The 22,757-nt window shown below is 50.2% G+C and overlaps 1 protein-coding gene and 1 long non-coding RNA gene across 2 annotated transcripts in view; one reads left to right on the plus strand and one right to left on the minus strand.

Moving 5' to 3' along the window:
- Dapk1 (death associated protein kinase 1) overlaps nucleotides 1-22,757 on the plus strand; it is a 147,996-nt gene that overhangs the window by 57,331 nt on the left and 67,908 nt on the right.
- LOC121143703 lies at nucleotides 10,800-13,245 on the minus strand. The gene is made up of 2 exons (XR_005881027.1): nucleotides 11,345-13,245; nucleotides 10,800-10,907 (listed from the first exon to the last, which is right to left on the minus strand). It is a non-coding gene; the product is annotated as an uncharacterized LOC121143703 (long non-coding RNA).

The following is a 22,757-nucleotide window of genomic DNA, read 5'->3' on the forward strand; positions in this document are numbered from 1 at the left end:
TGGAGATGAGAGGGGAGCTTTGTGGGATCTGGTTTGTTCCTTCCACCCATTCATGCGGACTCCTTGGATTAGACCCTTGTCTGTAGACTTGTGCAGCAAGCCCCTCTACCCACTGAGCCGTCTTGCCCGAGCACTGTTGTGCAAGACTCAAAAGCAGGCCCTCTTTTGGATTGTGGTTGTCAATCACCGCCCCCCCCCCCCAGGGTGTCAAGGGGACTCTCCATGGCAACGACCCCGCTCTGGCCTGGTATGCATGTGGTACTGTCGAAATGGGCAGACCATGAGAGAGGGCTTTTGAGGAGTGGGGAGTTGGCTGCAGGAGGGAGCCATCAACGTGTCTCACTTTCAGGGGGGCTAGGAAACCCGTTACGGGGTTTGAATAAGTAGCGCTGCTCTTGCTAGGCCCCACTGTCTCAGGCAGGCTGTCTGTGGAACTTTCTATAAATGCTGTTTAAGTCGTTGCTAGTAGGCCTAGCCTCAGATTTAGCTAGACTGGGGGAAGCCTGACTTTAGGTTTAGTGGTGTGTGTGTGGGTGTGTGTGGGGGGTGTGGTGTGCATTTGTGTGGGTGTGATGTGTATGACGATCACTGAATTTACTTTGAGTCATTTTTGCTTGACTGATTGGCCAGTGAGGTCTAGGGATTGCCAGGCCCAGCTTTTATGTATATGCTAAGATTACAAACTCAAGTCCCCATGCTTGCGTAACAAGCACTTTATCCACAAAGCTATCTTCTTAGCTGGTGTCACACACACACACACATACCCCACGCACGCACGCAGGCACACGCGTGTGCACGCACACACACGTATATAATTTTATGCTCATATGCGTGTGTCTGTGCACTGTGTGTGTGCCTGGTTTCTGTGGAGCCAGAGGAGGATGTTGGATGCCTTGGAACTGGAACCACCATGTGGGTGCCGTCAACTAAACCCAGGTCCTCTTGAAGAACAGAGAGTACTCTTTAACTACTGAGCTATCTCTCCAGCCCCCTCACTTTCTTTTCAAGTTTTGCTTTTTGAGACAGAGTCTCATGTAACCCAGACTTGCCTTGGACAGATGATCCTTCTGCCTCGGCTGCCAAGTACTGGGGAATCACAGGAGCGAGCCACCACACCCAGCTCAGGTGCCTGGTTTAAACTTCAGGTGAGTCAGGCCTACCCAGGGAGCTTATTAAACTGAAGATTACTAGCCCTGGGAACTGAGTCAGAACCTAAGGGTCCTGGAACCAGTATTCTTAAAAGCCTGTCCTGTGGCTAAACTCAGCTCACCATTGGCTCATCTGCTGCAATTCAGGTATCTAAATCTACACACACACACACACACACACACACACACACACACACACACACACACACACACACACACACAGATATAGTATTTGCAATTAATAAATGGAAACACCAGAGCCCCGTAAATGAAGGCAGATGTGGTGATGTGCCCTTGTAACCAGCGCTGGGGAAGGGGGGAGCGGGCAGAGCTTTGGAGCTTTGTTCTGGCCAAGCAGCCCAGTCTAGCTGGCTAGCTTTAGGCCAGTGAGAGACTGTTTCAAGAGAAAAAGGTGGACGTAGTCTCCGAGGAATGACACTCCAGGTTGTCTCAGGCCTTCACACATGTTTACACACGTGTGCTCGCACCCTGCAGCATGCACGCACACACATACAAACGTATGCACACACACATCCATGCACAGAAATAAACAGAAATTCTTCAGTGGCCCCGCTCTCATGTGAGTGTGTGTGGGGCTTGAGACAGGGTCCCACTCTGTAGCAGGGTTAGCCCAAGGACCATATGCGAGTCCAGCTAGCTTAGAGCTTGTGGCAGTTGGGCTTCTGTCTCTTGAGTGCCGCGATTCTGCCTTAGTAGCCCCATGTTGGACGGATTCTGCCTTAGTAGCCCCATGTTGGACGGATTCTGCCTTAGTAGCCCCATGTTGGACGGGTTCTGTCTTAGTAGCACCATGTTGGACGAACGCTTGAGAGGGAAGTAGATGAAGAAGCAAGGGCTTACTGGGCTCAGAGGTCTGCCATCACCTGTGTCAGCTGGAGCACGGGTCCTAGGTTGTGATTTGCAGGAGGGCCTGAGAGGATTGTTGCGGGATCCTGTGTCTCATTCTAAACACCTCAGGACCCCCTTCCAGGCCACTGACCCTGTGTCCTCGTTTCCTGCCTGGAATGAGCTCTCTGGAAATGGTTCTATGAAGCTGAGAACTATCCCCCTGCCCCAGCACTCCCCAAACAAGACTCCAGAAAACAACTTCCAAGGATATAGTAAATACATCAGGAATACAGTAGATAATTTCTTTTGGTTAAAGAAATCGCTCTAGGGTCTACTTCCAGGCTTCTGGATGCCGCATTTTATTTCTGGCAACATGATGTTTATATTTCTGGTACTTCATTAATTCGGATAGCTTGGAGACCGCCCTTGAGTTTGCTTTTCTCACAGCTGAGTTTTTGCTTCTTATCTGGAACACCGCGCTGCACTTCTGCTGTTATTCTTTGCATAACTGAGTCACCCGTTAATATTTTCTTTGCAGCCTGCGATAAGGGAAGAATCTTTGTCAGTTTCAGGAGAGAAGGCACAAACATTGCTGATCAAATAGCACCGGGGTCCTAAGGACCTGACCTCGTTTTCCCCTCTGGTCTTGTTGTGATATACTCTTTACTCTTGACTTGGGCTTCTCTGCCTGGTCCAAACTCTGCTTCTGATTCCAGCCTGTTTAATTATTAACACACACACACACACACACACACACACACACACACACACACACACACACACACACACACAGAGAGAGAGAGAGAGAGAGAGAGAGAGAGAGAGAGAGAGAGAGAGAGAGAGAGAGAGAGAGAGAGAGAGAGAGAGAGAGAGAGAGAGAGAGAACACAGACTGCCTGGCAGCTGTAGGTAGAGAAAGTCACGTTTAGGAACCAAGTTTATCTCATCTCCAGCGACTTTGGTGTGAGTTGGACTGCAGTGTGCGTCATGGTTACCTCTTAGAATGTCCTATTTTCATCCTTCTCCTCATTTACCATGCCAATAAACAGCCCATCAACATGGCGTAAATAATAAGGTGTCCACGCTCAGACCTGTAGTTTATATGACACGTGGGCAGATAGATCCTCTTTTGCTTGGGGGGGAGAGACACCTGCTTCCAACAGACATCCGATTCCATGGACTTCCCGATTTGGGGGTGGGGGGAGAAGTTGGCATGCTATGGCTGAGATTTAGGCTACTGACTCCAAATGTTGGAACTGCCGCCTGTGCACCTGTGTTAGGTCCTGAGACCCATACTCAGGGGCCAGGAGAGAGGAAGGGGCAGTAGCCACTCAGGATGAATCCAGCATGAAACAAGGGTCTACATGGTTTTGTTTTCCTCCATCCAAGGTGTCATGTGCTCAGTCTGCTTTTGTTGCTTACATAGGGGAACTGCCCCCTAAGCGTGCTGATAAGAGAAGAATAAGAAAAGTCAACACTCCCAGGGTTCCGCTTGGTTTCAGTGAGCCACTGTGGAACGAGAGCCTTCTGTTTGCTGTTGAAAGTTTAGCACTTGAATTTCAGGTTGGACTGTCCAGTGCGTGAAGGAAGATGCAACGCCTCATGCCAATGCCTGTTGTCTTTAAGCCCCAGAATAGAAGGCATTGTGCATTCGGTACACCCGCATCCAAAGCCAACAGTGACTTAATTGTACATCGGGAACAAAAGCCGATACCTGGGGTCAACGTGGTGCCAATTTAGAGTTTCTTTTCTTCAGAGTCAGAGGCTTGGGCAGACATCTCAACTGTGGTTGGTGGTTGCCTGTGAAATTCTGATCCATGGAATAGTGTTTCCCAGAGTATAAAGTGGTGTGTGTGTGTATGTGTGTGTGTGTGTGTGTTAGAGCATTCTCCTATCATGTAGGAGGTCCTGAGTTCAATCCCAACATCGCAAAAAGAAGTAAAAAAAATAATTAAAATCTGAGAAAGATAAACCTGGCTTTGTGTGGACCAACTCTGAAAGACACACGGAGTCTAGTCCTTAACTATTCCTTACTCCCTACACACATGCACGCACATGCACACATGCACGTACGCACGCACGCCAGAGGGAGGTTCAAAGGGGAACAGAGAGTTTGTTCTCTTCTCCAATCTGCCTCTTTGTGGAAGTTCCAGAGACACAAATTGAGGGTTGCATTGTGTGGCTGCCCCTCTGCCTGCAGCGCTTTAGTTTGGGTGAACTGATTTGAAAGCCTCACACTGGTCCTATAAGTGCCGCCATCTGCAGTGGGTGTGTGGGTGCTCATGCCAGAATTTGGGGCCCTTGGTGTTTTAGTGGACATCGACCGCCTTTGCTTTTTTTCCCTCTCACTGAGGTTATATGATGCCACTGTTTGACCTTGAGGTATAGAAGCCTCTCTGAGAGCGACCCAACTATTTGTGGGCTCATTCAAAGACTACCCCAGATCCCGTCATTTTCATTTGGAGGCACTTAGTTCCTTCTGCTTCTGGGGGTGTCAGACATGACTAAGATTTCCAGTGTTCTCTGTTCACCAGGGAGGGTGGTATGGAGTTTAACAAACTCCCTCTTGGTTAACCTGCTGGTTAGTATATCTGCCCCAGCGACTGTAGCAGCTAATGACATCAGGATTAGGAAGACCCCTCTGGTGTCTCTCTGCTTTCCATATGACCATTGTCACCTTTAATCCTCACGGTGAGTGTTTTTCGTTTGTTGTTTATTGAGGCAGGGTTTCTTGGTGTAGCTCTAGCTGTCTTAGAACTTGTTTTCTAAACCAGGCTGGCCTCTGAACTCAAGAGATCTGCTTGCCTCTGCCTTCCTCTGCTACAGGGATTAAGGATGTGTGCTCCTATACCCTGCAAAGGTTTATTTGTTTGCGTATTTTACATATCTATAGGTGCTTTATCTGCACATGCATTACACACCAGAAGGGGCATGGACCCTGTTGCAGATGGCTTTAAGCCTCCAGTGTGACACTGAATGGCGCCATGCGCTGAGGTGTGCGTGTAAGTTTGGAACTTAATTTTTTTTCCTGGCATCTGTGCATGCACAGCTGACCCCAACCTGCCTTCCCCAGGGAACCTGCACATTTCCTGACTTGGAAATGCTTGGTACTCGTCACTGACCCTAGAACTGGCCACCCTGCCCCCACGGGGTGGGAATGGTAGTTTGAGGAAGGTGTGCTTCACACAGTCATCTGTCTATGTAACCTGGGAGGTGGTGGGACGATGGAGGGGGTTCTGGTCTGGGGTGGTGGGGCCGCTGTGTGGTTCTGGAAGAGACCCGAGTGTTTAAAGAGGTGGGCAGCGCACCTGGAGTCATGTTGCTGGGGGCTCCTACATCTGGATGAAGAGACTTTTATTCCAGTTGCAGTCACCACTTTGGGCCCGTGCCGAGACATTTAAGACGTGATAGAAAGTGTCAGGGTCCTTTATGCCCCCAGGCTCTGGTGCCAACCCTCACTGACTGCTGATCGTGCAAGGCTTTGAGTGTCTCTGTAGATGTTTTCATTACTGGGCGCCTGGTGAGATTGCTTTGAGCCTCGTGTCAAAGTCAGCCCGGAATGGTAGTGGATTGCAGAAAACATGAGTTTATCTGTCTGTCACGTAGGAGTCCACAAGTGACCCGGCAGCTTAGGGAGGTCAAGGACTCTGCCACTTTTTGGTGTTGTTCTGCTACCCTAAGCCTAGGATTTTTGGTGTCGGTGTCTGTATGGCTGCTGATGTCCTGAACTATCCCAGGGCGGGGTCAGGCACTGGGCAGTCTCTGTCCAATGAAAGATGTTCCTGCTCACATCCTCTCGTGCAGAACACAGTCACATGGCCACAAAGGTAGGAGGCAAAATATCCTTAGACCAAGTGACCGGCCCTTCGCCCAAACACTGGTGGATCAGTGACTGTGGGCAAAGACAAGATCAAATACCAGGGTGGAAAAAATCCTGCACCTCACTAGGGTCTTCAGGCCGTTCAAACCTTACTGGTCCTTCCTGGGAAGGTGATGTTCGTATCTGGCCCAGGCATTCAAGGGGAGGCTTCCCGACCACTGTACGGATTGAGGCCAAGTGATACTATTGTTTCAATGTTAAGATTCAGATGCATTTTGAGAGTCCCCGCCCTAAACGGTTTCATGTACTGCCTAGGAAACACTCGGGGTAAGTGTCTGTGAGGTTGCATATTCATCAGTGAGCAGACAGCTAACACTCCACCCACTCCCTCTTTCTTCTCCTCCCTCCTCCTTCCCTCTCCTCTCCTCCTCTCCCTCACCCTCTTCTCCTGCCTTCTCTCTCTCCCAACAGCAAACACAATGTTTCCCTTTAGAAGGCAGTGTACCCTGAGAGAAGTAAAAATAATTTTCTGTAGCCGATGGTGCCAAGCTCAGAACAGAAGCCGACAGCTTCCAGCATTGAGGAGTTGCTTAGCATGCACAATTCAGGGCAAATCAGAGGCACGGCTTGACTGTGTGATGGTATTAGGTGGGGGCTGCTCAGACCCAGTCCTGCCCCAGGAGGGAGGTCTAGAACACTTTAAGTATTGAATCCAGAGCAGTCACACCCCTTGGGCTTTACATGCGATTTTGGTCATTCCATGTTTTGCTTTTTCTGACACAGCTGTGTGTAGTAGTTGGGTGGGTTTTTTTTTGTTTGTTTGTTTGTTTTGTTTTGGTGCAATTCCTTAATATTAGCATTCTGCATATCCCAAACTTAAGTAGATCTTGATGGGCCCATTATACACACACACACACACACACACACACACACACACATACACACACACACACAGTCCATGAAAATATGGTAGAATCTGTGTTAAAGGCATGCCGAGAGCAAGTGTTTACTTGTACTGAATGCATTGCTACTTAATAAGAATTAAAGGTCTGGAAATGGCTCAGCTAGTCAGAGTGCTTACCAGGCAAGCCTGACTGCCTGAGTTCTACCCCAGAAACCACACCCCAGCTCCCTCTGAGCGAGATGCTGGGCAGAGATGCCAGAATGCATAGGCAGAAACATGCCTTCAGAACAGCATTAACGACCGCAGTAAGAGATCTCACTTGAAAAGAAAGTGAGAACCCGCTCCTAAAAGTTGCCCTCTGACCTCCACATGCCTGAGTGCATACACACAAACAGACACAGTAGGCAAATGCACTAAAGCCAGAACAGAGCCAAACTGCAGCAGGCTTGTTTTGCTCTAATGATTTCCCCAGATTCTCAGAATCATATCCTGGTTTTTTTTTTTGTTTTTTTTTGTTTTTTTTGTTTTGTTTGTTTGTTTGTTTTGTTTTTCAAGACAGGATTTCTCTGTATTGCTTGGGGGCTGTTCTGGAACCCGGTCTCCAGACCAGACTGGCCTCACAGATATCCACCTGCTTCTGCCTCCCAAGTGCTAGGATTAAAGGTGTGTGCCACCAATGCCTGGACCCCCCTTTTTTTTTTAAAGAGTTCGTATTATGTACACAGTGTTCTGCCTGCATGTATGCTTGCACTCCAGAAGAGGGCACCAGATCTCACTATAGATGGTTGTGAGCCACCGTGTGGGTGCTGGGAATTGAACTCAGGTCCTCTGGAAGAGCAGCCAGTGCTTTTAACCTCTGAGCCATCTCTCCAGCCCACATCCTATCCTTTTAAGCTGCATGAATTTCGTAGTGTGTATGTGTCTATTCTTGTCAGTCGAGAAGCCAGGACTTGTGTATATTGACGAGCCCTGGTTACTTCTTGGTCTTGACACATCTGCCATGTTCCTCTGGAGCCCAGGGTTTAGTTTCCTGAAGTGACAGAGATGCCTTCCGTGTGAATGAGTCTTAGGAGGACAACGGTGTGTGGTTCAGAGTCTGCATGGGACAGATCCAGGCAGCATCCATCCCAGTGACACATTTCACTTCTCTGTTTTGTTGTTGTATTTTTGTTTGTTTGTTTGTTTTTCGAGACAGGGTTTCTCTGTATTGTTTTGGAGGTTGTCCTAGAACTGGCTCTGTAGACCAGGCTGGTCTGGAACTCACAGAGATCCGTCTGCCTGCTTCTGCCTCCCGAGTGCTGGGATTAAAGGCGTGTGCCACCACTGCCTGGCTTGTTTTTTTTTTTTTTACCATGACGTGTCATGCCAGTCAGTGTTTAGGAGTGAGGAGATGGGATAATGGTCTGTATGAGCTGGATTTGTACGTCAATCCTGCGTGGAACTGGGTAGCCAACGGGGCAATCCGGAGGAGCCGTTTCTGTTGTCTCCACGAGTGTTTCCCATCCTTAGTGCCTGATGGCAGCACAGACTCTCGGGACCTGTCTCAGAGCCGCAGAGTGGGAGGGCCCAGCCGCCAGTGTCTTACCAGATGCACAGAGGATCAGGATGTGTTCTAACGTCTGAGAGCTGGCACGTCTTGCCTGCCACGTTAGTCTCTGGACTTGAGCTCAGGTGGAAACTATTAAGAAGCCTCCATTCCATGGGGCCAGGGAGATAGGATAGATATCGATCAGCAGGAGTTGGCTCTGCAAATTCGAGGACCCATTCAGGTTGTTGCTTGTGTTTGTAATTGCAGAGCCCAGGAGGAGGACACTGGTAGATCCCAGAGGCCTATTGGCCAGTCCACCTAGCCTGATCTGCAAACTCCAGTCCAGTGGGAGAGCCTGCCTCAAGAAACAAGGCGAGTAGTCGCACCTGAGGCATGACTCTAAGGTTGACCCCTGGCTGCCACTCTGTACACTGGTGTACCCCATCAAGACCTTTGGAGAGTTTCTGTTTTATTTCCTCCCTTCCTTTCAATTTACTCTCTGGTGCAGCTGTGGGAATTTGAAGGAAGAATTCCTCTTCAGTAAGAGGTACTCACAGGAGGTAACGGGACCAGCGGAGATGTTTCCCACAAACCACAGGAAAGTGGCCTCACATCTCCTCGTTTCCTGCAGGGATCCGATGTCCCCCATGACAGCCTCACTTCTGACTTTAAATGTAACCTATGCCAGGCCAAAAGCTTAAAAAAAAAAAAAAAGGAAACTTGGAGAGAGGAAGTAGGAAAGAGGAAGTAGTAGGCATCTGTCACCACTCTGAACCCCCAAAGACCCCACACTCCGACTAGTGTGTGCTGCGTTAGCTGCCAGTCTTATGCCTCGTGACATAAACGGAAATCATACTTTATGATTCTAGCTGTACACCCTTTTTTTTTTAATATTACGACGATTCCAGTTTGGAAGCTGGCATCGGATTGCACTGTGTGGGTTTGTTGTGATTCGATCAGTCGTTTGCCTCTGCTAATGCCATGCCTGTTTTCTGTTGAGTGCAAGCGTCCTTGTAAGGAGACGGGAGCGCTGCTCTGATTGTTTTCCTTAAGACAGATTCCTAGAAGCTGATTCACTGAGCCAAAAGTTACATTTAAAGGCTCATGTAAATAGGATTAAAGTTGTTTCCAGAAGGGTCTTGCCAGTTCATTCTTACTCCCTGGGTGAGGGAGTGAGTGCGTCACAGTTTGTGCTCTGCCAGACGTCGTCATTGTTGTCTTAGAAAACAGAAGCCCAGGCCCAAACTATCACTTTGTCTAAAAATCCACAGGTCAGTTTTTGCTAGAGGGAGCTTTGCGTCCCTGTCCCCCAGCCCCTTCTCTGTGGATGTGACTGCAGAGCTCTGCACGAAACAGCTCTATCTTCCTTTTATTCATTCTTAGGGAGCCGTGGTTTCTCTTCCTGGGTTAGACAGCTGTGGTTCGGGTTTCACTTTATTTTGAGATTTGAGACCGTCTGGAATTCTTGGCTTTGCCCCCCTGTCGGCTCATCTTCATGGTGTCTGGGGCCTCATCTGTACTGCTGTTGCGATTTGTTGTTGTTGTTATTGTTTGTGGTTTTTTTAAATTGCTGTTGTTGTTTGTATTTTGGGACAGGGTCTCTCAACGTAGCCCCCCCGGCTATCCTGGCCTCCACTGTGTGTTTTAATTTGCTCAGTGCACGTTTGTGCGGACAGTTGTGTCGTTTAGGACAGTGTGCTCAAGGGGCACATGGAAAGGTCTATGGCGTATCCTAGCACACAGCATGCGCAGTGCTGCCTTCAGACTATCCCAGATTACCAAGGCCTGCTGACGAGGAGGCCATGCCGCACACCCCTCCCTCACAGTCACTCACAGACGCACACGAATTCTCCGCCGGGTCTCTGACTACTGAAACATCAGGGAACCCGTTTTCTTGGCAAATGACTTGTGACGGAAGGACTGAGTGAGTTGAAAATCGTTCGAGATTCGGTAGAGAGCTTACGTTCCCGCGATTGCCTTTGACATCTTCAGGCTGCCCCATCTGGTTACAGTGACCGGGTCACACAGGTTGATAGCGAGCCTGGGTACCTTCTTAGAGAAACCTCTGGGCTAGGAGAGAGTGTTAGATAAGACCTATCCTGTCCCGCTGAAGGGACCTTTGTATCCTGACTGTTCTACTGTTGGATGCGTAGAGTTCCTGCTAGCTAGAACTCACACTGAAGTCTGTGGTTCAGGGAGGAGAGTAAGAGGCCTCTGTTGGAAAATTCCAAGAATGATGGACGCAGTGGGAGGATTCCTTCCCTGAAGCCATTCTCCTCCTGTGTAAAGCTAAAATGAGCCAGCGCTCCGTCAAATCCCTTGGTAGTATGTGCAAATGGCCTACTCAACATCCTCCTGCGTACTTGAGTTCACCTGTGGCCGATATCTAATCTAGTGTAAATAATTGCACTACCGAGTTGTTTAGGGAATATTGACAAGAAGCGTCATCATTACCTGTTCAGCCTCAGCCCCCAATATCTTCTCTATGGTTGACTGGACCTTTGGACAAGATTCCCCCAGACAAATGGGAGGTAGGAAAACTCAGGAGGGGTGAGGTGGGAGGACCAATTTAATGTTTCTTTTCTAGGGTCAAGTCCACAGATTGACACATTTTCTTCTTGTCCTGGGCACTGTGAACCATATGACTTCCTGTTCAACCCTGGAAATTAACAAATATTGCATTAATGAACACATGGGCTATGTCCATCTCAAAGTCTCCTAGGTGTACTCTGTTCATCCATCCACCTGGTTTCTATCCATTTATCCATTCTTCCCTCCAAGCATCCATCCACTCAGACAACCACCCACGTTCCCAGTAAAAATGTGTTAAGTAGGACCAGCCAGCCTACTTCTTTAACCACTAAAGCCATCTCTCCAGACCCTACCCAGCCTACTTCTACAAATAACGGTTCGAAGGTTTCGGCTTGTAAAGAATAGCAGTGGTGCCCACTGAAGTGAGACCCAGGGGTGACCTCCATAGAAGCTTTTTTTTTTTTTGTCAAAACTAAATATAATGGAAACCATATAGAGAATCTATTCAAAGGTCATGGCTGTGGGAGATGAAGTTGTTGAGGGCTGAGCGTAGAAACCCTTTACCTGTGGCCCACAGCTGGAGAGCTTCCCAAGCTGATGCTCCAGACAGTTCCATTTAGTTCCCAGTTTTGAAAATAGGGAACCAAGGAGGACAGTGATCTCGCCGGCTTATTTTGGGGATGTGGTCAGCAGGATGACGGCCCCACGTTGTTTTCCTCTTAATCTCTGGGATCTGTGACTAAAAAGACTTCGTGTGGATGGTCAAGGGACTTCACAGTGTAACACACTGTGGTCGGTCACACTGGAGGCGGAGCTTGGTGCAGAAGCAGTTTCCTTGTTCTGCCCTGGTGAGTATGATTTTGCCCCTTTGACCCGTGGCCTCCGGTGTTTAGTTGGAAAATAGAAACTCCACTTCAAACCACACAGAAGAGCGTATCCTGTCTGTAGCCGCCTTATCTCTGAATGAGTTTCCTGTGGACATCGCTAGCCTTACAGCTGGGGGCTAGCTGGTCTACCCAGCGAGTTCCAGGAGAGCCAGGCTGCACAGAGAGAGAAACCCTGTCTAAAACCTCCATCCTCCCGAAACACTGACCCTGAGGCTTTTCACCCCTCCGCCTGCTCCTTGCCCATCATTTGCTGTGAGGCTTCTCATGAAAGGAGAACATGCACCCTGAATTGGGTCGGAAGGGGAGCTTCCAACAGGGTTCTCTGAAGTCCTAGGGGGAAGCAGTATTGGGGGTGTAGCTCTGTGAACTCCACGAGACACTGGATGTTAATGTGTGACAGTTACTTCTGTGCATGTCCCCTGCTAAGCTCGGTGTTGATGCTACTGTAAAAACAGGTTAGACAGACCTTTGTGGACCCCCTAAATCCTCTCTCCTCCCAGCTACAGGAGGAGTTGAACTCACGACCCAGTTAGGTAACGGTGTGGTAGCTTAACCCTCTTGAGTTGTTTCTCTGTAGTCTCCCTAACTTACTGTCATGTAGTCTTCCCAGACTCAGGCTGATTCCCTCCACGGTTTGGTGTGGCCTCCAGAAACCCCCAGAACCTGGAGTGGTGGCAGTTGCTGTGTTTTGAGTTCCTTCTGCCTTCCAAAGAGGAGAAGCTGAGAAAAATGCTTCCTGTTATTTTTTTGCTCAGTTAATTTCACATGGGAAAACATCCAAAAATCAAGACGTGTTGAACGTGGTGTGCTTCTGCGACGCATGACAGAACGGTGGCCCCAGGGGCTGTGGGTTCACAAGACCCGAGGCCTCTTTTAAGCCTGGAAATCGTGGGCCCTTGTGTCGTTCCGACCAGGTTGGAATTTGATTCTTTCTCCTGTCTCTGCCCAATTCCCGGTGGGTCCTGTGAAAGATAAGCTGTTCTGGGTCAAAAGCGAGGTGCCCACATGACCAGCCCACACAACAGTTAGCTGTGGAACTTACCTGACTAAACTGGCTTGGGAAGCTGGAGAACCTTCACCAGCCCGCCACGGAACAAGCCAGCCATTCATCTCGAGCCTGGCACCTGGCAGAGATCACCTGACCGATGCAGGGCCCCTGTGTACAGGCTTTAAACATTATTCGTTCTCATTCTATTTCACTTGAGATAACTGGGCTTAAAAGAACGGGGCCTCGGGTGGAGAATTAGACACTAAAACAACACACTAAGCTTAAAAACAGCAGTAGAAAATCCAGAAGGACTTTAAAAGCAGTGCTACTTAAAGGGACCGGCCTTACATTTGGAACAAAGGTTTGTTTGGTGTCCCGCTAGAATGTGGCCCTGTATCAGGCGGGGTATTGCTCCATTGCGAGCTGGAGTGGTCCGTGACATGGGAGGCGTGTTGTCTGTAGAATAACACAGAAGGGTTGCCGAAATCTGGGCACCTCTTGCGATTGCAACACGACTTAAAGCCAAGAACATTGTCACGGGCGAAATGAGTTAACAGGGCAGTAGGAATCCTAGAGTCCTGTGGCTGTGACACCTGGCCCACTCCTGTGGAGGTAAAGGATGCATGGCAGACAGCTCTCACTGCTCCTCAGTGTAATGGATGAGGAGAAGATCAGGAGGGGCGGCAAGCTTGAGGCACACTGCCCTGTGGCTTTCCCACGCCTCTTGCTGTCTCCTCATCTTGTCAGCTGCCCCGGCTTCCAGTCGGGTCTTTCTGTCAAAGGTGACTTCTTTAAGCTGTGGGAGGGAGGCTCTCACTGCAGCTGCTGCTGGGTAGGTGTGGCCCCTGGAGCTGCCGCCCTCCACGCGGAAGTGGTTGGTCCCTGGGATTTTAGGACGTACGCTTTCTAGGTCAACCTCGGGTAGACTTGGACTTGCTGGAGTGGTGTGACTTTTCCTTTCTGTATGTGGCTAGAAAGAAGGAAAGATGGAGAGGGGAGGGGAGGGGAGGGGAGACATCCCATCTGTCAGAAGTTACCATCCTAAGTGAGGAGAGGGAGGAGCAGTGTGTGTCAGTTTAGACTCCCAGCTTATGCTCGCTTAATCATGTGTCAAGTCCCGGGTCAGATGGCCGTTTCTGCTGGGTCTGTGACAGCTCTCAGTGGGTGGTGTTGTTTGGGGAGGTTGTGAGCCTTCAGGAGGAAGCATCACTGGGAGTGGCCTTTGGGAGTTTACAGTCTCAGGCCACTTCCAGTTCCCTCCCTTTGCCTTGTGTTTGGTTTGAAGATGTGATCTCTGGGCTTCCTGCTCCGGCTGTGGCCTGCTGCTGTGCCTCTCCTGCTGATATTGACTGTCCCTCTGGAACTGTAAACCGAATGGAACAGACTCTTTGTAAACAGCTTTTGGTCACGGCGTTTTTTTCTCACACAGCCACAGCAAAGTGACTAAAACAGGTCCCTGATTACGCTCCTTGGAAACCGCGGTGGATTCTTTACACACAGCGTTCATCCAGTGGACTCCTCCACAGTTGGCCACCCAAGCCTCCCAGAAGCCAGGTGCCTTCCCTGCCGAAGCATCTCTCTAGGGAAGGTCATTGCCCGCCCTCCCCCATGTTACCTGCAAACTTAACGCACACTCATTATCTCTTATTGTTCTTTACTGTTCGACATAAGATGTTTATGCTGCACCCACTTCCTCGGAGAAGTAATGGTGTCAGAGTCCATTCTCCTGGCTGTGGAATTTACAGTCACCTCCTGGCTCCCCCCCCCCCCCATTAGCCTCATGTGTGTAGGTATCACATCCCTGGGGTAGGTCAGCCCTCCTGGCAGGCTTCCAGAGAGTTCTTGCAAGGAGCAAAAGCCCAGGCTTCTGGGAGCTCTGGTTTCTCCTTCACCAATGATCATCTTTCACTTTTATCAGAACGGCTCTCCCTTCAGTAACTCCAGCAGGGAAGCTGCGAGCCAGCCTTGCCTCACCTGGCCTCAAATGACCTGCTCAGGTCTCCCTGTCTCTTAACTACCCCTAGCCTTCCTCTGTGAGGTGAGTCCCAACCTGACTCAGAGCCAGGCTGACAGATCTGTAGAGCCTGGCCAGGAACTCAGAAAATAGCCTGCAAATAGCCATTGTGCCTCCTACTGGCCTGAGCCTGTGGCTCCCATGCTGAGAGAGACATGCTGCACAGCCTAAGCTTTTCGTTTTGGTTTCCTTGAGTCTGCAGCTGTAGGCTGACCCAAGCAGAGCACGGCTGAAACCCACCAGCCCTGTGACGGTGCCGAAGGCCAAGGGAGACTGGGCGCTCCCTAGTTTCACCACTGTGCACCTGATATTTTCAGGGTGATGGAGCTGATTGTTCTGTAAGAGCACTCAGGCAAACTCTTTCTACCCAAACAGAGGAAACAATGAAAACTGATGCCTTGGTTAGGCCCGCTCGTGTTCTAGAACAGAGCCGAGTACACACTAGGGGTTCTCATGATTTCTGTAAGCTCCATCCACTCTGGTGTGTGTGTGTGTGTGTGTGTGTGTGTGTGCACGCACGCATCATAGGAGAATGTCACATGCCCTGTGCTTTAGTCCTCCCTGCTTTGGTCCCTTGAGACAGGATCACTCTCTGCCTTGTTCCCTTGAGGCAGCATCTCTGGCTGAACCTGGAACTCACTAATAGGCTAGCTGCCAAGAAACCATCTGTGGACGGACAATCCCCCACCGACCTGTACAACCACCTTCAGTACAGGCACCTGCAGCCATGCAGACTTTTGGGTTTGAGCTGAGAATCTGACTTTGGGCCCTCGTGTTTGTGTAGCAGTGGTCTTAGCCACCAGGCCATCCCCCCAACTCCCCAAAGCTGCATCTTAATCTGGCTGCTTCGTTTATATAGTGCTCCCAGGGAGTGAAGAGCTGTGCACACAGGGTTGCTGGCCTTCAGCACGCTCTTCCCTCCAGCTGACTGTTCTTCATCCTGAGCAAATCTGACTTTTTTCTCTCTTTCTATTGGAATAAGGAACTTTAGCTGAGCTCCTGGCATGTTTCCTCTCTCTTCCCGTGCAGACACATGAACCCTGTTCCCTTTTCAGATGGTTCCCCTGAGAACACCCTGCTGAGTTGAGAGCAGATTATACCTTCTGGCCTGGTTAACTTTGTCCCAGTAGCTGAAAGGAGACTACAAGATAGAGTCAGCATGATCAAATCATAGGGAAGGGCTCCAGGGATTAATTCGGTGAAGTCAGAATAGTCAAACAGGGTCTGAGTCTCTCAGCGGGGCGGCCAGACCCACGTGACTGGAACGTGTTCTTGGGGCAGGGAGCTCCAGTTTCTGTCCTGCTGATGGTAGAGCTTCCATTGCCATTGTGTGATGGCAATCTGCAGCTGATGGCAGTGTCCATTGTGTGATAGTAGTATTCAGCTGATGGTAGCATCCATGGAATGGCGGCTACATGACAGTAGTCTTTACAGGATGTTTTGTTTTTCATAATTCTGGAATCAGAGGCCAGTGTAACTCTAATGTGGTGCTGACCGTGTTTGAAGAAGATATTTGAGTGTTGCTTGCTTGTCCTTTCCATGGAGACCCTGTTTGGATTGTGTTCAGTGACATTGTGCAACATGCTATTCCTTCTCTTTTGTCTTTCAAGAAAAAGCCAACAATGAGCAAATGTAGCTCCAGGCCTGCGTTGTCTGGTTAGGTCTCAGGGGTGGTGCTGTGCACACCAGTGAGGGAGGACCTACCACAGCTTCCAGCTGCCTCAGAGACCCTCTGTGTGCACATCCAGCGTTTTGAAGTTGCCTCGGGTATCCCCAGTGGGCTGTAAATTCCTGAACCATCAGGACCTTATCTGGACCAGTCTTGTTTATGTAGTCAGTTAGTACCAAAGGCAACAGAGCCTAGCCTGGAGCAAATAAGCCATGCAGTCAGATAAGGTGGCCCACACTTCTTATCCTAGGACTTGGGAGATGGACGCAGGTGGGTTGTGAGTGCAGGGTCAGCCTGGGCTACGTAGTGAGGTCTTATTTGAAAAAGTTGAATTGGAAAAAGAACCAGGACTGTGCTCCCAGGAGGCCTCAGGACTGTGCCCCTAGGAAGCCATGGGACACTCAGGAGGCCTTGGGACCTACACTGCTCCCTGTAACCAGCACATTTTTCCTTCATGATCATCCTACCGATACTCTGCTGATACTCTAGCTCTCGAGGGTTGGTCTGGTTGGACTGGTGTCCAAGTCTTTGATCTCAGCTGTCTGGGAGGCAGAGACAGAAGGCTCACAAGTTTAAGACCAGCCTGGTCAGTTTAGAAAGACCCTGTATCAGAACAGGAATTAAAAAAGGGGGCGCCTTCCTTATAGCTTGGTGGTAGTGAGCAAGGCCCTACTTTCAATCCACAGTTAGTACCGAAAGAGCTCCTCCTCAAAAACGAAAGAATTGGTCAGCGACAGCTGTGCCAGCATTCACCACGGTCTGCTGTGCGTGTCCCTTCTCTTCATCTTCCTGCCTTCCCAGTTGCCACCAGAAATACCCAGCACAAGGACTGAAGGAAGGAAACCAACCTTAGACACTGGGTTACGCTAAGAGCTGTGTCACCGGAGACTGTCATGGGTTTGCCTGTCCCCAGGGCAACAGCCTGCAGGAGGCTGTGGTCTCCTCTCCCAGCCAGACACAGCCCAAGCCCAGAAGGGTCTATGCCAGTGCCAGCATCTCCTGCTTCTCCACTTTTTTTTTTTTTTGTTGTTGTTGTTTCTCGAGACAGGTTTTCTCTGTATTGTTTTGGAGGCTGTCCTGGAACTCGCTCTGTAGACTCGGCTGGCCTTGAACTCCCAGCTCTCCCCCCTAAAAAAAAAACCCATGAATAAGTTTGTAAGGGTTTTATGCCTAACAGCAGCCTCAGATGACAGAACTGACACACACTATGCCCTGCTGTGACAAGGGCCAGGTCTAACCCTGCACCCAGGACTCCTTATCAGATTTTTAACTTTTCTCCGGGTCTTCCTACGACCTCTAGACTTGTTCTTCCAGGTGGATCTGGAACCTTCTTTCTGTTTCCATGGAAGAGACGGGGCAGAAGACCAGGAGTTCCAGGCCGCGTGGGCTATGTGAGGGGGCTGTCTGCACCAACCAGAAGTTCCGGGGAGGGTGCTTGGGCCTCCACCCTGGAGCACTTGCCACTACTGGCCTGGGATCTTGTCCCCAGGCTGCTGCTGGGACTGGCATCTGTCCCACTCCCCTCCACTCATTTTGTCAACCCCATGACTCTCAGGCCACTTTGCTCCTCTTGCATGCTGCTCCTGACCTTCAGGTCCTGGGGGTTTCCTGGTGACGGGGTGATGTCTATCCACCTGGGAAGCTTGTTTCTCCCTGTCTGTGTCATGGCAACCTGCGTGGCTTGGTCATAGTGGGAGGGGGGTGGTGGCTTGCTCTCCAGGTCATTTTCCTGAGCACCACGGCAGCTCAAACAATCTTTTTCTTTTTCATGAGGGTTTTGAGGCTCACGAGCTTTTCATTCTCCTAACACGCACACCTCTTGGCCGCCTCTCGCAGTAGAGAGTGGTTCCCAGTGCAGACAACATCAAGAAGGTGTTCCAAGGGAATGGGTACCGCTTGGGGGCCGACGCTAATGCTAATGAGAGTTTCCATGCGGGTTACCTTGTCTTCTGCCAAGAACTGTAGATCTGGTTGAGGTTAGGAGGGAAGGGAGGAAGAGATCCTGCTTCTTTTAAATGCTGTTTGAGAGGAGAAAGAACCCTCACACTCACTGCGGGCGTGATTTAGAAACCAAAGCTAGTCACGGGTCTTAATTTGCACCCTATGTCCAGGTTGGAGCATGTTCTTGGGGAGTGGCCCTGGAGAAGTGTGCCATTGTTAGACCCTGCGATGGGCTCCATCATATCTTATCACGGCGTGCCTTTTCCGTGTTTACTACCGTATGTGCCAGTGGCTCCTCACCCCGAACGATGCTTAACTGATAAGCCTGTTTTCTGGTAAGCACACCAGTCCCCTTGGCTTAATCAAAGGCACGTGAGACCAAAATAGCGGAATGCCACAAAAGCTAAAAAGTGCAATGATCCCACCCCCACAACAAAACAAAACAAAAAACCTGGTATCGAGCAGAGTACTAAGGGGCTGCTGGCTGCCAATGTAAGAACGGAATTAAGAGGGAAGGAGCATCATCATTCTGAGGGGCCTCAGCTAGGATGTGCTTATTAGCAGCTCAACTCTTGAGTCAGTGTGTGTGTGTGTGTGTGTGTGCACGAGTGTGTATGTATGTGTGTGTGGATATGTGTATGTGCATGTGTGTGTGTGCGTGCACATTCATGGGTGTGTGTAAACATCCACAGAAGTGCCAGGAGGTGGCTCAGGAGCTAAGAGCACTGGCTGCTCTTGCAGAAGATCCAGATTTAGTTCCTAGCATCCACATGGCGACTAACAACTGTCTGTTACACCAGTTCCAGGAACCTGATGCCCTCTTCTGGTCTCTGTGGGTACTGCATGCACGTGGTGCACATACATGCAGGTAGGCAAACACCCATACATATGAAGTAAAATAAATAAATCTTTCTTTATAAAGTGCCCCAAGGATTGCCAGGGCAGTTACAAGTGTGTTTTAGCAGAAGACTTCATAGTGCAGTATCTGTAAGTGGTAGGATGTATCACAGTACCTCATGAAAATTCAGTATCAGGTACAGGTTCTTTCCTTGCACAGAAACTAGACTGCTCCACACCCAAGCTTTTTCTGGACTAACAGCAATTGCAGTGCAGCCTTCCATGTCGGAATTCGGCGTTGGTAGCAGAACAGAATGGACACTTAACCTGGTCTGAGCTCAGTCTCTGGATGGGATCATGTCATTTTGCTAGCACCCTCGGGGTAGAAGTATTTGTATAACCCCACCCCCTTTCATTTGTTATTGGAGGTTGGGCTACCAGGGAAGAATCATCTTCAAAGTCAAGTCCAGGGTGGAAAGCGGATGATAGGAAAGCCACTGTCCAGCTCTGGTTGCCACGGAAGAAAAAGGACCTAGTAGCAGTTAGCCAATAGCCTAGTGTTGCAGGAAGTCTCTGCAGCACTTCCTGCAATGATCTGGGATCTGGTATCTACACGGGAATACCGCACAGGCTCAGGCATTTGGACTCTCGGTTCCCTGGTTGTGGAGCTGTTTCAGCAGGTTTAGAGGCTCCTGCTGGAGGAAGTATGTCTCTGTGGGGCCAGGCTCTGATGCTCATGGCCTCACACTACTTCCCAGATTGCTGAATCGGCTTTGTGCGTGTGGTTGGAGGTGTGTCACTTACCTTCCTGCTCCGGCTGCCACGCCTCCCAACTAAGTTGTTGTTTTATCATAGCAGCCATAAGGTAACTAATCCAGGGAAGTTCTTTCAGCCAGGCATCCGGCTATGTGTGCTGTCTGCCTGAGGGGAGAGGCTCCTGCGGAGATGACCAGGGCCATGGGTGTGACCCAGGGTACACATCTGCCAGGACTGTGTACAGCTTGTGGCCGGGAACTTCCAAGGCTGCAGCCTTGTAGTTTACCATTGTAGCAGCGACACACCCTGGGCGGGGACAGTGAGAAAGGGCGGAGAAAATAGGTGAGTGAGGGTGGGAGCCAGCGGCCACACCCATCAACACAGATGTCCTGTGGTCCTGTTTGTCCATGCTACTGTCATCCCTCAAGGGCGGACATCGATGAGAAGTGTGATATTTTGAGGGTAATACCCCATCACGCTGGTATAAAAGCAGACAGTGTGATGAAAATAATTTCAGCTTCTGCACATGGGTAATAGCAGTCGCTGAGGACTTCCTGTGCTGTGTCTCAGGGTCCTTCTAATCACTGTGTCCCTTAGCACTTCACGTAAGGGCAGCTTGCCCTTGCTCCAGTTTGGGTATTCGAGTGGCCCATGTGTGAGAGGCATGTCCCTGGCTGGAACTCACCAGAGGTGGCTGAACCTCTAAGAGGGGGGACCTCAGGATGGGTGTTTGGGCCATTGGGTGCATGCTGGGGAATGTGGTTATGAGACACTGGCCGCCTCCTCACTCTCTTTGTTCCTGGTCCCCAAGGTGAAAGGTTTTGGTCTGCCGCGTGCCCCCACCACGTTGTGGCGCCGTACAGCTGACTTCAAAGCAACGAGGCCAGTTGGTAACAGACTAGGACCTCTGGGATAATGAGGCAAGCCTTTACTCTCTGCAGCTTGCGTCAGGCGTCTTGTTGTAGTGACGGAGAGCAGATTAACACACCCGTCTACTACTTCAGGAATCCTCCTTGATAGTGTGATGGTTACAGCCACTTGGTGGCATTGGGAGTCTGTGTTAACAGCTTGTGTTTGTAGCTGCTGCACAGTTGCATGGACTTGTGACAGTGTCCTCCATCCGAAGTTCTGGTGCTTAGGATGCCAGCATTGCAAACCAGCGCTGCGCCGTGCACCATCCCTGGGGGGCAGTCTGCAGTGTGTGGGGGACGATAGGCAGGGGAGGCTGGAGCCCTTGGTCCTCAGGCGTTTCACAGCCCTGGCAAGGCTAGGGTAGGGGAGAAGCAGTCAGAAAATAACGAGTCCTACACAAGGGATGGGCGCAATAATCAGGACTCCAGGAAGGTCAGGACAGACTGCCAAGGGAGACAGAGGGAAGCAAGGAAAGGTGTTTTCAGAGGAGTAGCACAGGCATGGGTGAAGGGTGTTTCTTAGGAACCTTCTGGGCCCCTGTCCTGACTCTGCATGGCAAGCTCAGGGCCTGTCCTAACCGCCAGCCCTTTGTTCCCTCACTCTGTTGGGTGGTGCCGTCATTGTCCGAGGAGGTGATGAGCCCTGCACGTTCTGCTCATGGTACTGTTGGGCATGCTCAAACCCTCCCTGGCACTTGGGCTCTAGCGGGAATGCACTGGTTGTTTACCTTGTGACAGCAAGAAGATACATGGCCACGCTCAGGAGACTCTGAGCCTGCCTAATTTTCTACTTGCGGTGCGTGTCTCCTTTGCTGGAAGTTCTCTGTTTTTGTCATTTTTAATTAGTGCCTTTACTCACTGTGGTAAAAAGTTCTTGAGTCATTCCAGGGTGGGCCTGGAACCTGGAGCCAAGCTGTTGCACCCATGTGTGAGGTATGCACAGCCCAGCCTCTGGCGGTCTGGCTCAGTCCTTGGTTGTCCTCGCTGGCCCTGTCCATGCTGGGTCCTCTCACGTGCTTGGTCTCTGCGAGGTGAGGGCCACTTAGCACTTCTTCTGTGGACTCGAAGGCTGCTGTAGACCTGCTCCTTGTTCAGGCTCTGGAGGCTCCTCTCTGCCCTCCCCCACCCTGCAGCAGGGGGCAGGGTTGGATTCCCAGGAAAACTGTGCAGTGATTGAGATAGTCACATCCATTCCCCCAACTGTAAGCCAGCAAGTTCACAGCAGCCAATCCTGGCTTTCTGTTGTGTCTGCCCCTCTGTTCTGCTGCAGGAGGGGGAAGTGGGAATTACCTGATTATGCATAAGTTGCAACAAAAATGGTGTGTGTACATGTGTGTGCATGTGTGCGTGCTTACGTGCGTGCGTGTGTGCATGTGTGCGTGCGTATGTTTGAAGTGCCTTCTGCTGCTAAGGCAGATGTTTGTGTAGTGAGGTGTTCACTCGTGGATATCAGAATATTATCCTCCATTTGCCCCCTCCCCTGTTTTGTCTCATCTGAGAGAATAAAGCAGTCGTATTTATGATACTTCCTTACATAGCCATTCTTCACCGGGCACCCAGAAATGTACGGAGCCTGTGATGGACCCTTCCTTTGTCAACGGGGGGGAGGGAGAGGGTGGGGATTGATCCGGAAGGTTCTTCCTGCATTTCATTGTCTCCCAGGGAGCTAACTGCTCTTCGTCTAACTCCTGCAGGTCCTCTTGCTGTCTCAAATACGTTACTCTGTGCTGGCCTTTCTGATCGTTTCCATATGTGGGAAGGAGATTCTGGTTCTGGGTTCTGTGGCACCAATGATGCTTCCCTCTGCAAGAAAAAAAAACAGCTCAGGTCTATCTGCCTTTAGTGCAAGGCTCAAGTAGCCGAAAAGTCCAGTCACATAGTTCTAGTCTGGAGTTAATTCAGCCACCCTGTAGAGTGTCCCCACAGACCTGGTTCCTTTCCCTCCACAAGAACCCCTTTGCAGTGGTTGCCCTT

The sequence above is a fragment of the Mesocricetus auratus genome, unplaced genomic scaffold, assembly GCF_017639785.1.
Source record: "Mesocricetus auratus isolate SY011 unplaced genomic scaffold, BCM_Maur_2.0 Super-Scaffold_100013, whole genome shotgun sequence".
NCBI lineage: Eukaryota > Metazoa > Chordata > Mammalia > Rodentia > Cricetidae > Mesocricetus > Mesocricetus auratus.